The sequence below is a fragment of the Herpailurus yagouaroundi genome, unplaced genomic scaffold, assembly GCF_014898765.1.
Source record: "Herpailurus yagouaroundi ecotype Mexico unplaced genomic scaffold, PumYag 100, whole genome shotgun sequence".
Taxonomy (NCBI): Eukaryota; Metazoa; Chordata; class Mammalia; order Carnivora; family Felidae; genus Herpailurus; species Herpailurus yagouaroundi.
Window position 1 is genome coordinate 73,955,904 of NW_024412391.1, and position 13,891 is coordinate 73,969,794.

General features: G+C 35.7%; 1 protein-coding gene across 1 annotated transcript in view; it reads left to right on the plus strand.

Moving 5' to 3' along the window:
• PCLO (piccolo presynaptic cytomatrix protein) overlaps positions 1 to 13,891 on the plus strand; it is a 417,562-nt gene that overhangs the window by 307,818 nt on the left and 95,853 nt on the right.

A 13,891-nucleotide genomic window follows, 5' to 3' on the forward strand; every position in this document is an offset into this window, starting at 1 on the left:
CAGTAGTTGATTCTGCAATCATTAGAACCAGTAAAATACTAAGTGGAGCTTACAGATATGGCTCTTCCCATCCCAAAGAACCCCAGGTAACCTTGCGGTAATTTCTAAGGGCAGATTATAAACTCTCCAGGGCAAGGAACTGTTTAGGAACTAAAACAGATCTTTACAGTCTTTCATTTATTCCATTTGTTAATTTTTAAAATAGTTCAACATAGTTAGGGTATTCTACTGTGTTCCCAATAGAGTAATGAGTGCCGAAGCAGAAAGAACCTTCTGTGGGATTGCAGGCTTTTGTGTCAGCACAAATTCAGATGAAAGCCTTTTCATATGGAGAGTAAGTTCCACTGAGCATTGGAAGAAAATAAGATTTCTCTTATTTTCTCTTAGGCTACTTTTGTTTTCTTTTACTTTCTACTCTTTCCCGGATTCTACTCACTGTCATTATGGCCCTTGAGTCTGCTGAGATCAACGATTGATCCAATTATTTCTATAATTTTTTTTTTTTTTTTTTTTTTTTTTTTTTTTTAGTACATGCTGCATAGAGCAATCTCTGATGACCCTGTGGGGACATTAATGAGGAAAGCATGAACTGTACATTTTAGTAGCTGAGACAGAAAAGAGCAAAGTTTTTTTTTTTTTTTTAAGTACTCTATATTGAATGGTAATATGTGCTGAGGAAAGAAATATAATAAGGAGCATAGATCCAGCTTGTCAGACAATCGGGTTGCAAACTTAGAGGGGATGATCACGAATGACCTTACCAAGCAGGCCGAAACTGAGTGAAGTCCCCAAGGAGAGGAAAGAGTGAGCCAGAAGTTACTGACATTACAGGAGACAAATGAAAAGGGCAAAGGCCCAGAGCAAGACCATACCTGGTGTGTGCCAGGAACAGTAAGATTGCAAGGAGGCCAGTGTAGCTGCAGCTAGTGGGCATGTGAGGGTGGACGGTGGACGTTTTGGTCAAAGTAGTCAAGGAGATAGAATCTTGTGGGCCACTGTAAGGACTTCAGCTTTTTTGTTTGTTTGTTTGTTTATTTATTTATTTTGAGAGAGAGAGAGAGAGAGAGAGAGAGTACAAGAGCATGCAAGCAGGGGAAGAGAGAGAGAGAGAGAGAGAGAGAGAATGAGAATCCCAAGCAGGCTCCATGCTGTCAACACAGAGCCCAACATGGGGTTCACGAACCAACACGGGGCTCACAACACGGGGATATTACAGACCATGAGATCATGACCTGAGGTGAAACCAAGAGTCAGATGCTTAACTGACTGAGCTACCGAAGTGCCCCTAGGACTTCAGCTTCTCCTTGTGCGGGATGAGAAGCCACTAGGCTGACAAACAAGCTGAATGGCATTTTTATTCACATCATTTATTGTTTTTTCCTCATATTTTTATTTAAATTCTAGTTAATTGACATATAGTGTAATACTGTTTGCAGGAATAGAATTTAGTGATTCATCACTTACATATAACACCCAGTGCTCAACCCGAGTGCCCTCCTTAATACCCTAAATGACATTTAAATAGGAACACTCTGAGTGCCATAACTAGAGTTATTTGAAGGGGTGAAGGTCGGAAAGAAAAGGAGTTTGTTAGGAAACTGAAGAAATAATCCAGGTATGAGATGTGGCTGTTAGAACAAGGTGGGAATGGGGACATAATGATAAATTATTATATTACAATGTGCATATATCTGTATACACACACAATACAACATGTGTGTTAAATTTCAGCTCAGTGAAAATGACCTCAATATGTTCATTAACGTGTATACATAGTATTCAGATTTAGTTAGCCAGAAGTCACTCCACCATATTTTTAAAACGTAAATCCCTACATAACAGTTCTACAGAGTAAAACATGAAAGAGACTGACTCTAGCCTGCCAAAGTGGGAGGGCCACAGGGGAAGGAAGGCGTAGACCCTCTCCAAATTTTATTATTGAAGCCTTTCCTCTTATGTCTTACATTTTCAAATGCATTGAGTCCAAGTTCACTGTGACCTACCAGGCCTGTGGTAACATACCCCAACCTATGGGAACTCATGCTGGTCCATTCTTAACTCACATCTCTCAGCTCCCCACCCACCAGCCCCACTGGAGTTCTCTAATCCTGGAGCCAGAGTTTTGTCTACTTTCCATGATGGTCCTGCTCCTCCCTGGGAGATACCATGTCAGAAATCGTAAGTGATTGACATCGGTGACCCAGAATCTACTCCCCTCTGTGACACACACTAAACATCTGTCAACTTGATGTGATTAGTTTTATCATAATTAAATACATTTACTTATATTGATTTTACACTTTTAGGGTTTCATTATTAGGTTCTATGTATCTTAAATAGCAAAGAATCATGTGGGATGCAGTTATTCCTGAACTTAGAAGACGAATCAGGAGACCTGGCTTTTGAAACTGTCACTAAATACGATTTCTAAAGCTGAGGTTTCACATTTGTAAAAGTAAGCATAGTTACATTTACCCTACCTGTTTTACTGGAATGCTGTGAAGATAAAATGAGAAGAGGTGGTCAAAATAACTGTTAAAAAAAAAAAAAAAGTCTCATATTGATGCTATTAACACAAGTGAAATAGATCTAATTTTATTTCTTTTAAGCAAAAGGACTTCTTAGGGGCACCTGGGTGGCTTAGTCGGTTAAGTGTCTGACTCTTGATTTCAGCTCAGGTCATGATCTCATGGTTCATGAGATCAAGCCCCGTATCTGCTCAGTGTAGACACTGTGGAGCCTGCTTGGGATTCTCTCTCTCTCCCTCTCTCCCTGCCCCTCCCTTGCTTGTGCTGTCTCTCTCTCTCAAAGTAAGTAAACTTTTTTAAAAAAAAATGACTTCTTATAATTAGCTGGTGTATGTATGAATATCCTTTGTAATTCATATAGGATAGATTGCCATTAGTTTTTTTATGGTTGTAATCATGTTTGCTAATGAAATAGGGGAACTAATTTCTCTACATGAATGTTAGCTGGAGAGAAAATAGTTGAGTTTTGTTTTACATCAGTTGGCAAATACTGCTGTTAAACTGTTGTCTTCTTAGGCAATTCTCATTTTTCAGTGGAAAAATCAATTATTGTAATATGTTATATAAAATTATATATCTATTGAGATTTCATTTTACATATTAAAAGTAATTGAGAACTTTTGGAATGAAATTTTATCATCCAATGACATCTGTTATTTATCGAACACCCATCAAGCCAATGTAAATTATTTGCTAATTTTTCTTTGAGACATAAAAATTAGGATATTGGCACTTCTTATGAAGTAACACCTAATTCATTGTATTTCTTTAAGATTCTCTCTGGATGGATGATAAGATGGTTATTGATTCTTTTTTGCTTGAAATGGCTTCTTTATTTCTATCCTTTGGCTTCTCAAATGATGAAAGAATTTATACATTAAAAGTACACCATTTTAATCTTGATTATACCATTCATAATAATGATATAGTATCTTTGGCTCAAAAATAAGCAAAATACAAAAACTTAGTTAACTTTTTTGTGCACAGCAGTTGACCATGTTGCAATATTTCAAGCGATGAGTAATTAGGTTATGATAAAAACTCCCTACTTCTTTGTCAAAAGAAATACTTTTTCTTATACTCTAGAATAAGTATATTTGCATTTACTTTTGTTTTTAAATTTTGATTGAGAGATTTCTTTTTAGAATTTTCCTTTCCAGAGTTATTTTTTTTTATCTGATTTGAAGTTGCAATTCACTGATCACTGCAGTGATCACTGCACTGTTCTGTGCATTCTGTCAAATAATAATTTGAAATGGAATTTATTTTGTCCTTATATATGTATTCTCAGTGAAGATGAGGAGGAGGAGGATGATATTGTCACTGGTCCAGATAGTTCCTGTATTTATTAGGAAATACTTAACCAGAATAAAGTGATGATATTTTAGGTTAAAATGCATAAGTAGTGGGATACCTTTAAATAACATTCAGAAAAAGAAAGTACAGAATATATGAATATTAAAAAAGGTTAAGAACATAATTAAAGTTAATATCCTTAATAGTTCACTAGAGACACTTCAAGTAACAATTAAGGCAAGCACTTCTCTGGGGTGCATGGGTGGCTCAGAGAGTTAAGCATCTGACTTCAGCTCAGGTCATGATCTTATGGTTTGTGAGCCCGAGCCCCATGTTGGGCTCTGTGCTGACAGCTCAGAGCCTGGAGCCTGCTTCAGATTCTGGGTCTCCTCCTCTCTCTGCCCCTCCCTCGCTTGTGCTCTGTCTCTTGAAAATAAATAAATGTTAATTTTTTTTTAAAAAAAGGCAAGTATTTCTCATGCACAACTGCATCATTTAGCCTAACTTCCTATGTCCATTCAATTAACTATGTATCTATATAATCATGAGTGCATTTTGGATTAGTCTGTTACTGTTAAGTGGTCATGGTATTTTTCAGGTTTGATGGTATTAATCTGTAATACCACTGAATTAGAAAGTCACTAGAAAACATCCACTCTGGGTGTTTTAACAGAATGAATTGGGAAATTAAGAAAAGTTTATAATATTATGAATTTCAATCTACTTTAAATGAGATGATGACATCACATACCTTTCTTTCATCGGATAGCTCCACATGTTACATGATTTTCTTGGGATCATTCAAATTTACTAATCTACCCATCCCCTTTCCCTACCTTGTTCAGCCACATTCTGTTTTAGTCAGTTTCAAATAATACATCTACTTCTAAACACCATAAATTGTAGCCGTGGAGTAACTGGCATCTGTACCAATCCTTCCAATACATTTTGGACTGCAATACTAGATTATTTTAATGATGGTTAGAGTGATTTGAAACAGAATCCTGTGATGATAACCTTCTTCACATTAGACACAAATCATGGTTAATTATATTCCTCTTTACCTTAACTCTATTTAAAAGGCATGAATTTGCAAAGCCATACTGGAGTGCGAGAAGCACATTACTTTTTCCTGTAAGTCTTCCCTTATTATTATCATTATTTGATATTTCCTGCCTCACAAGCCCTGGAGAAATCCCGATAAGGATGTTATATATTCAGAACACTGGGGGATTGGCCCCCTGTACATTGATCCGCATCACGGAGAGAGCAGTTATCTGACCCAGCACACTTCGTTGACAGTGAGTGGCTCCTTTAACTGTTACAAAGTCTTCCTGAGAGTAGTTCTCCTAGGTTGAGCCACTGAATTCAAGGTCGACTTTGCTAAGGGTACTACACAAAATTTTTTCTTTGAGGTAATGCCATCTTCCCTGAACAATTTGAGCAAGCATAGTACCTTTACAAACTCCAACCACAATTGTTGGGGCCATCTCCTGTTTAGAACTGACTTTCTATCCCCATTTCTTTTACCCATCCAACATTCTTTTTTTTTTTTTACCATTTTTTTTAAAAATGTGATTATTAATCTTAACATGAGATCTACCCTCTTCACAGATTTTCACTTGTACACTGTAGTATTTTTATCTACAGGCACAGTGTCGCTTATCAGATATCTAAAACTTGTCTTGAATAACTGAAATTTTATACAAGAAACACCTCGTTTCTCCCTCCCCTAAACCCTGGCAACCGCCGTTCTACTCTTCACTTTTATGAGTTTGACTGTTTTAGATTTCTCATGTAAATGGAATCCTGCAGTATTTGTCCTTCTGTGACTGGATTGTTTATTTCTCTTAGCATAATGTCATCATGGTTCATCCATGGTGTGTCATACTATAGGATTTCTTCCTTTTTAAAGGCTGAATAGTATTCTACTCTATGTATAAACCTTATTTTCTTTAGCCATTTATGTCAATGGATATTTAGGTTATTTCTACATTTTGACTGTTGTGTATGCAACTATAATGAGTGTGGGAGTGCTATTATCTCTTTGAGATACTGTTATTAATTATTTTGAATAAATGCCAAGAAATGGGAATGGCTAGATCATGCCATATTCTATTTTTAATTTTTAGAAAACATCATACTGTTTTTCATAATGCCTGCACCATTTTGTTTTCCAACCAACAGAGTACAAGGATTCTAATTTCTCCATCCCTTTACCAACACTTACTTTTTTTTTCTTTCTTCCTTCTTTTCTTTCTTTCTCTCCTTCTTTCTTTCTTTCTTCCTTTCTTTTTTTTCTTTCTTTAATAGTGGCCATTCTAACCGGTGTGAGATGATACCACATTGTGGTTTTGATTTGAATTTCCCTGATAATTAGTGACGTTGGGTAAACCTTCCCACATTCTTTTCCCTTCTGGTAGTGTTCAGAATAATTTCTCATCAGTGTGCTCCTTTAAGTGTGATATTTGCTTATTTTCTGGGAGTGGAGTGGAGAAAAGAGATGAGTCAGTCAGCCTTTTGTTCGTTCCAAGTTGACATTGTTTATCCACCATGAATGGTATATTCTACAAAAACTTTGTTCAACAATGTCTTCATTTTCTGCACATCCAACTCTTCAAATAACATTGTCATATACATAATTAAAACAATGTTTAAATTATCTTTTTATTATAATGAAAAAGGCATTATAAATAATATGTGTTCTTTGTGCTAGGTTTTACATATTTGAACACCATTTATATTTAGGTGGGCTATGAGATAGGTTTAGTTGGCGTAAACCGAATTAGATCTTCTAATTGCTGATACTAGCATTCACTTAAGAGATAGACGGAAGTCATACTTCTGCACTACCGTCAACTAACTGTAATATTAGAAAAGCCATGTCACCTCATGTTTCACCGAGTTCTAATGTATTCTGTAAGAGACGAAAACTAGCGCATCCACAAGGATATTGCTTGCTTTATAACGTTGAGTCTATAAAATAGTTATGACCTGCTTACAACACTGTTTATCTGTGTGATTCTTTTCCAGTGACCTTTTTATTGTTGACCATTAATATGGCAAATTATGTGATAATCTACTTACTTCGTAATTATTATTTTTTTATGATTGACACTAAATCTGTTTTAGATCTGTGATTGTAGAAGCCATGGATTTTAAATAACTCGAGGTACTCAGCCTAGAAAACGAGAGTGGGTAAGCCCAGACAGTTTAACTGTAGTCTTTGATGTTTCTTAGATGTTTTCTTCTGTTTACACTGTTATGAGGATTTTTTATTTTGTAAATTAATTTCATTCAAGAACTTATATATTCAAGCCATATTTTGCTTATTTTAATTGCTTGTTATTCATAAAAAATGTGAATGACAGAAGAAACATGGAAAACGAATTGCTTGACCATACTCCAAATTAATGACAGTTTTAAATAAGATAATTCAACTTCTTTAATTATGAGCTATTGAAAAATATAGCTAAGCTATATAATGTTAGCCAAAAAACTCCTATAAATAGTATTATCATAGCATCTACTTTTGCTTCCCAATCTGCTTCATTTATGTTGGGCTTGTTGTTAACGCAAAATAAAATCTACAATAGTTTAAAGCAAAATACTAGAAGTTACCCCAAACCTCCTATATATGTATGCTTAATACTACTAAAATTTGGAAGAATGTGTATTTATAAAATTTACATTAAATATTCTAATGAGTTTAATTCTATTATCTCTATACTGTGAAGAGAGGAAATTCTGATCTATCACATTTTTTTAAAAAATGTATAGTTTATTAGAGTTAAATTTTTGGTATTGTAGATTGAAAACAGCTTTGAGTTTGAATGGTGTTAGCTCTAGGTACTTTGTTTGGCATGTAAGTTTAAATGAAAAATTAGGTTCAGACTACAAATTGAATGTTCCAATCCCTGAGTTAACCAATCCAGAACCAAAGGTAGCAAATGCCCAGAGAAGACAAACTAGATAGGGTAATGCCATGGGGGCCCTAGGGAGCCAACATCAGCCTAAAGAAACAGAACTGGGTGCCTGGGTGGCTCAGTCAGTTAAGCGTTCAACTTCAGCTCAGGTCATGATCTCACGGCTCATGAGTTCGAGCCCGGCGTCAGGCTCTGTGCTGACATCTCAGAGCTTAGAGCCTGCTGTGGATTCTGTGACTCCCTCTCTCTCTCTGCCCCTCCTCTGCTCTTGCTCTGTCTCTCAAAAAATAAATAAACGTTAAAAATTTTTTTTTAAAGAAACTGAGAACAACCACAATGGGCAGTGAGAGGAAATGTGGGGAATGCAGAAGAGAAAAATTAGATGACATGATTGCTGTGCTTTAAAGTCTTAACGTATATAGAGGGAAAAGTTGTAAGTAAGGACAAATAATGAAAAACAATGTGGAAATTTCAGGATCCAAAATGTTTGTTAAAATCTTTACATACAGGGGTGCCTGGGCAGCTCAGTCAGTTAAGTGTCCAACTTTTGGTTTCAGCTAAGGTCATGATCTTATGGTTCGTGAGATCCAGCACCAGAGTGGGGTTCTGCGCTGACAGAAAAAAATCTTTAAAAGAAAAATCTTCATATAAAGCTCCAGCTCAAAAATTGCATTTTCATAAATTGTAAACAAGCAGGGGTTTTGTTGTTGTTGTTGTTGTTCATTTGTTTTTCATTGTGCCACAGTCAAAGTATTTTCCCCTTCATAGAGTATGAGTAAATTAAAACAGTGATCTAGCAACATAATCTCCCTGAAGGAAGCCAATATGGCGAATTAACCAGTTTTGCTGAAGGTCACAGCCTTCCTATTGTGTTTAGAGATTTCCAAATTTGATTATGGAGAAGAGAAGATATCAATGGTCAACTACCAGCAACATGTTGGTTTACAAAACACATTTTTGATGTGTTTACAAAACACATTGTTTCTGAGAATAATACATATTAAAACATGGGAAGATTTTAATTTGTTCATGCTAAGTATCAAACACACACACTTCGTTGCATTTGAAAGCATTATTAAATTATGACTTTTTAAAAATGCAAAATTTTATTGTCGTCTTTTTTTAGAAACTCAGACTACATTCTCAATAAAATAAAATTCAGATCATGTTTCTTTTAATGTAGCTCTTTCTTTTTTTTTTTTTTTTTCAACGTTTATTTATTTTTGGGACAGAGAGAGACAGAACATGAACAGGGGAGGGGCAGAGAGAGAGAGGGAGACACAGAATCGGAAACAGGCTCCAGGCTCTGAGCCATCAGCCCAGAGCCCGACGCGGGGCTCGAACTCACGGACCGCGAGATCGTGACCTGGCTGAAGTCGGACGCTTTACCGACTGCGCCACCCAGGCGCCCGTGTAGCTCTTTCTTTTAATGTAGCAATGTCCTCGTTAATGGAAATTGTTCCAAAGCCTTCTTCAAGCCACGAGGTCATTTTAAACTCAACTCATTCAGGTAGACCAGAGAAACAAGGTCCCTACAAGCATCTAAGGATACTTCTAGAATGGGGACTGGAGAGTGAGGAGGGGTAAAACAGGCAGATAGAGATTGCTTCCATGAAAGTAGCCCCATGTTGATACATTTTATGTACTGAGGCTCTCTTTTAAGTTTTGATGAAACTATGTGTTACAAGAGTTTTGTCAATGACAAAAATGGCAACATTATTATGAGATTAGCTATTCAAGAGGATACTTTTTAACCTTAAGATTTATGCATGTAGATGACTTTTCACAGGAAAACACATCTGGGTTTTTAATGTCTTATCATAGTGGAGACAGTGTCCTTTGTTCTGTAAATAAGCAGAACTCCATTCAAATACTATTTTTTCCCTTTTTTCTCTTTACCAAAGATACCCTTCATCTACTCTATTTTTCCTTCCTGAGTTTCCTCTCTTCCACCTTTCTTTTTTCTTTCTTTCTCTTCATGTTAATGTATAAAGTGGATAAGTTGTAAAATATTTAAAAAGTAACTTTATAAAAGAATAAAATACATCTATCTATTTATTTCTCTGTATCTCTGTTTCTGTGTATTAATACTGCCTAACTTGAAGATGAATGAATAATTAGTATAGCTGATGTGGACAATAGGACCCCGGGAGCTCAACTTGCAGGATTTGTTTACCACTTAGGAAGCCAGGGCTAACAAACATTTCAGCTGAGTTTTTGCTGCAGTTGCTAGTTTATAAAGGATTTTTGAGAGCAAATGTTCAGACTTAAGAAATTAATCTATAGTCATGGTTAATAATATCAGTGGAGAAAATGTACAAAGCAATCAATTTTGATTAATTTATCATATACGTGTAGTTTTAAATTAGGTTTTGGTTTTATTTTGTTCTGTTCTGTTACCCCAGTGGTATTAATTCTCATTCCATAGCACACCAGGCTCACTGGTTCATGTAAGTGTCCTGTATATGAGTGTGTGTGTGGTTTTGTGTTTGTTCATTTATTAACTCATTCATTTTCTTTCATCTCATTTTCTTTTTCCATTCCCGTCTTCTGTTCACGAGCAACTATTATAATTTCTGATACTTCTGATATCTTTGTAAAATATATAATGTTAATTGGTACAAATGTCATTTTAATGTAAATAAAGCATCATTGCCCTATAGACCAGATCCTGTTTCTCACTTGCTTTTACTTGGCAAATGGCTTTAAGATGGATCCACCTTTTGGTGTTAATGCCTGTTACGGCCTTTTTCCTGCACCCTGTACCAAGGGTTTCCATCTTGAGCATTTACTAATGCTCTCATTGTCCATTTCTCCTGATACTGCCCCCTCCTACAAATAGACACACATGAAGATTTCTGGGTCACAGAGTGTACATGCGTATAATTTAATGATGTTCTGCCACATTGCCCTCCAGAGGGATGCACTTATCCATTCCCATTAAAATAATTACATGTTTGTACATTGTAATCACGCAGTTGTTTTCTTTTCATCTGATGTAGAATGAGGGTGAAGCTGAACAAGCATCCAGCAAGTATAATCTCCCTTGGAGTCAGGGTCCCCTAATCCTACATCTTGGTCAACACATGGCATTTTCTGGATTTTAAACTTTTTGCAATGTGATGAGAGCTAAGTAGTACCTCATCGTTGCTTTAATTCATATTTTCTAATCACTGATGAGTCTGGGGTCTATTTTGTATATACTTATGACACTTTTAAAATTCTTTCTCTGTACTCTTAAAAACTGAGAACAAACTGAGGGTTGATGGGGGGTGGGAGGGAGGGGAGGATGGGTGATGGGCATTGAGGAGGGCACCTGTTGGGATGAGCACTGGGTGTTGTATGGAAACCAATTTGACAATAAATTTCATATATTGAAAAATAAAATAAAATTCTTTCTCTGTGAATTATCTTAATTTTACTAACTGCCAAGATATTTCTGTTGTCTTTCTAGTAGAGTTTCATTTTTATGAATTTTTATGGCAACATCAAATATTAGCTATAAGGTGGTAATCATCACATAAGTGACTGTGGAGTGCCTGCTGCATGCTAAGTGCTAAAAAAAAAATAGTTGTGGGGGAAAAAAAGTCATTGGGTTTTGTGTGATACACATTTGGATATACCTCTGAGATTTCAACTGTTAACTCAATAAATTTAATCCATAAGATGTTTGTGATGTAATGTTAAATATTAAATATGGACAGAAATAACATACATGAAATCCTATATTACAAAGAATAGTATATAATAGTTTTAGGAGCATATAAAGTTAGGTAATCCCAGAAGTTATAAAAACACATAGTTGAGAAAGTTTTATGTTGATTGATTTTCTTTAATTTTTAATTTTTTTAAATGTATTGTCTTTTTTTTGTTTTTAATAACATGTTTAGTGTAAGATTTTGAGCAGCAAATTCTGTCATGAACTGTTATACATTTAATAAAAATTCAAATTATCTTAGTTGTCCTGTTAAGAGTTATTAGTATAGGTACTTTCTAGGGATATAATCGAAACATCACCTGGACAGTCTAAAAGTTGAGCAGTTCATTAACATACATGTTGATATAATTTAAAATAAAGAAAACATAAATGTTTGCTCATAATGCTAAATAATAGATATAACCATTTATATGTACACTGTCTTCCAGGAATTATTTCTAAAACAAAGTCAATAAAAAGTTATCTTAAGATTGGCTATGCTTTGGGGCGCCTGGGTGGCTCAGTTGGCTGAGCGTCCGACTTCAGCTCAGGTCATGATCTCGCGGTTTGTGAGTTCGAGCCCTGCATCGGGCTCTGTGCTGACAGGTCAGAGCCTGGAGCCTGCTTCAGTTTCTGTGTGTGTGTGTGTGTGTGTGTGTGTGTGTGTGTGTGTGTGTGTGTCTCTGCCCCTCTCCCACTTGTGCTCCGTCTCTCTATCAAAAATAAATAAAATGTATTTTTTTTTTTTTTAAAGATTGGCTATGCTTCCATTCAAGTCAATTAAGTGATAAAATACTACTTTAGTGAACCTCCCTATAGCCTGGTCATATTCAACAAATTTTTGCCTGCATTTTAAAAATAGTTTGTAGAATTCTTCAATTAACACTTTCCAGAACATTGTATTTGAAATCATACCATACTCAATTCTCACAACTATTAGAACCTTGTTATGAATTAATAAGGAGTGATTGGTTATATTCACGTGGTTATTTTAGTATGGTTCTTGTAGGATTTTAGAGAGTTGGAGAGGCAATGGATAAGGAAGGTATTACTAAATGATGGCATTCCCTGTAGCATCTGATGCTCACCATTGGAACCAAGAATAAAAAGTTTAAAGTGCTGGCAAAATCTTTTGAAACGCAGTACTGCACCAGCTCTGGTGGGAAACTGAATGAAGAGAAAAGAAGTTCAGCTGGTATACCACGGGAACAGAACAGATCGTGTAGCTTATGACCTCATGTGTATATTATAGTCCAGATTTCCAGTTATCTGTATATTTTTCTCAGCAATTGTATTAATGACCCTAACTAGCTTTCCTGTTTTAATACTAGAAGCATTTTAAATTTCATTGGATAATCATGCTTTATAAATTTGCCCCTTTGTTTTGAGAGGTGAAAAATGAGCAAATTAATCAAGAGAAGAGGCATGAAGATTATGCAGCTACTTCTTTTCATAGAATCTTCTCTTGCCGAAAAGTGACAATGCAATTATAACACTACAATTTGTTTCAATTCAAGATGGTCTCTACATAAATATACTCTTTATCGTGACTTTTAGAAGAGTGGGTTTTTCAGTGTGCTCTTCCTTTTGCTGTGCTAAATTTTTCTTTAGTGGTATCATCATTGTCTTTTATGTAATTTTCTCATTTTATATGTACAACAGCCTGGGATTATTGAATTAAACCTAAGGCCCGTCTGAAGGTAAAGTCTTCTTTGGAGTAAGTTATAGAAAAGCCATTTTTGTTGTGTTATTGTGGACGTTTTTATGGACTTATTTTGCCGTTTCACTGTAGTAAAAGTATTTCCCTTACTTGTTTACAACTGGCAATATGCTTTCCAATATATCAAAATCATTAAAACTTTTGAAGACTTAATTATGCTCTGTTTGGAATTTTCCACGGAAGGCACTGGTGAGCAGTAGGAACTTTCACATAGACCTCTCTGAAGCTCATTGAAAACCTAATTATTCAACAAGTATTTCTGTTTATTTAAATAAAGCCTAGTTAGGGCAGACGATATTTTCTTAGGTAAAGCTGGTAGCATTCACAAAGTTGGGGGCACTATGACTTTGGATAGTCTCATCTAATTTATATCCATTTCCCATAGCTACGTAGTAGAGCCAGGTGATTCTTGCCAAATATGCCCCCCTAGATTATTTTGACAGCTCATCTAAAATAGATGAAAGACACGGAATTTAAAATGTTGAAGTATGATGTTACTACTTTTTTTAAGCGAAAATTATCTTTCTAGATAGGAAACATGAAATGCCCTGTAATTAGTCCAGCAACATAATCGACGCGATCCAGTGCAAAAAGAAAACATAGAGCTCTTTGTTGAAATGTTATTAAGAGTTTCGAAATGACAACAGCGAAGCATTAAATCAAGCGTGGGCCCTTCTGAGCACAGGGCCTTGTGCTTCTACACAGGCCACACCCCGCCGGGGGC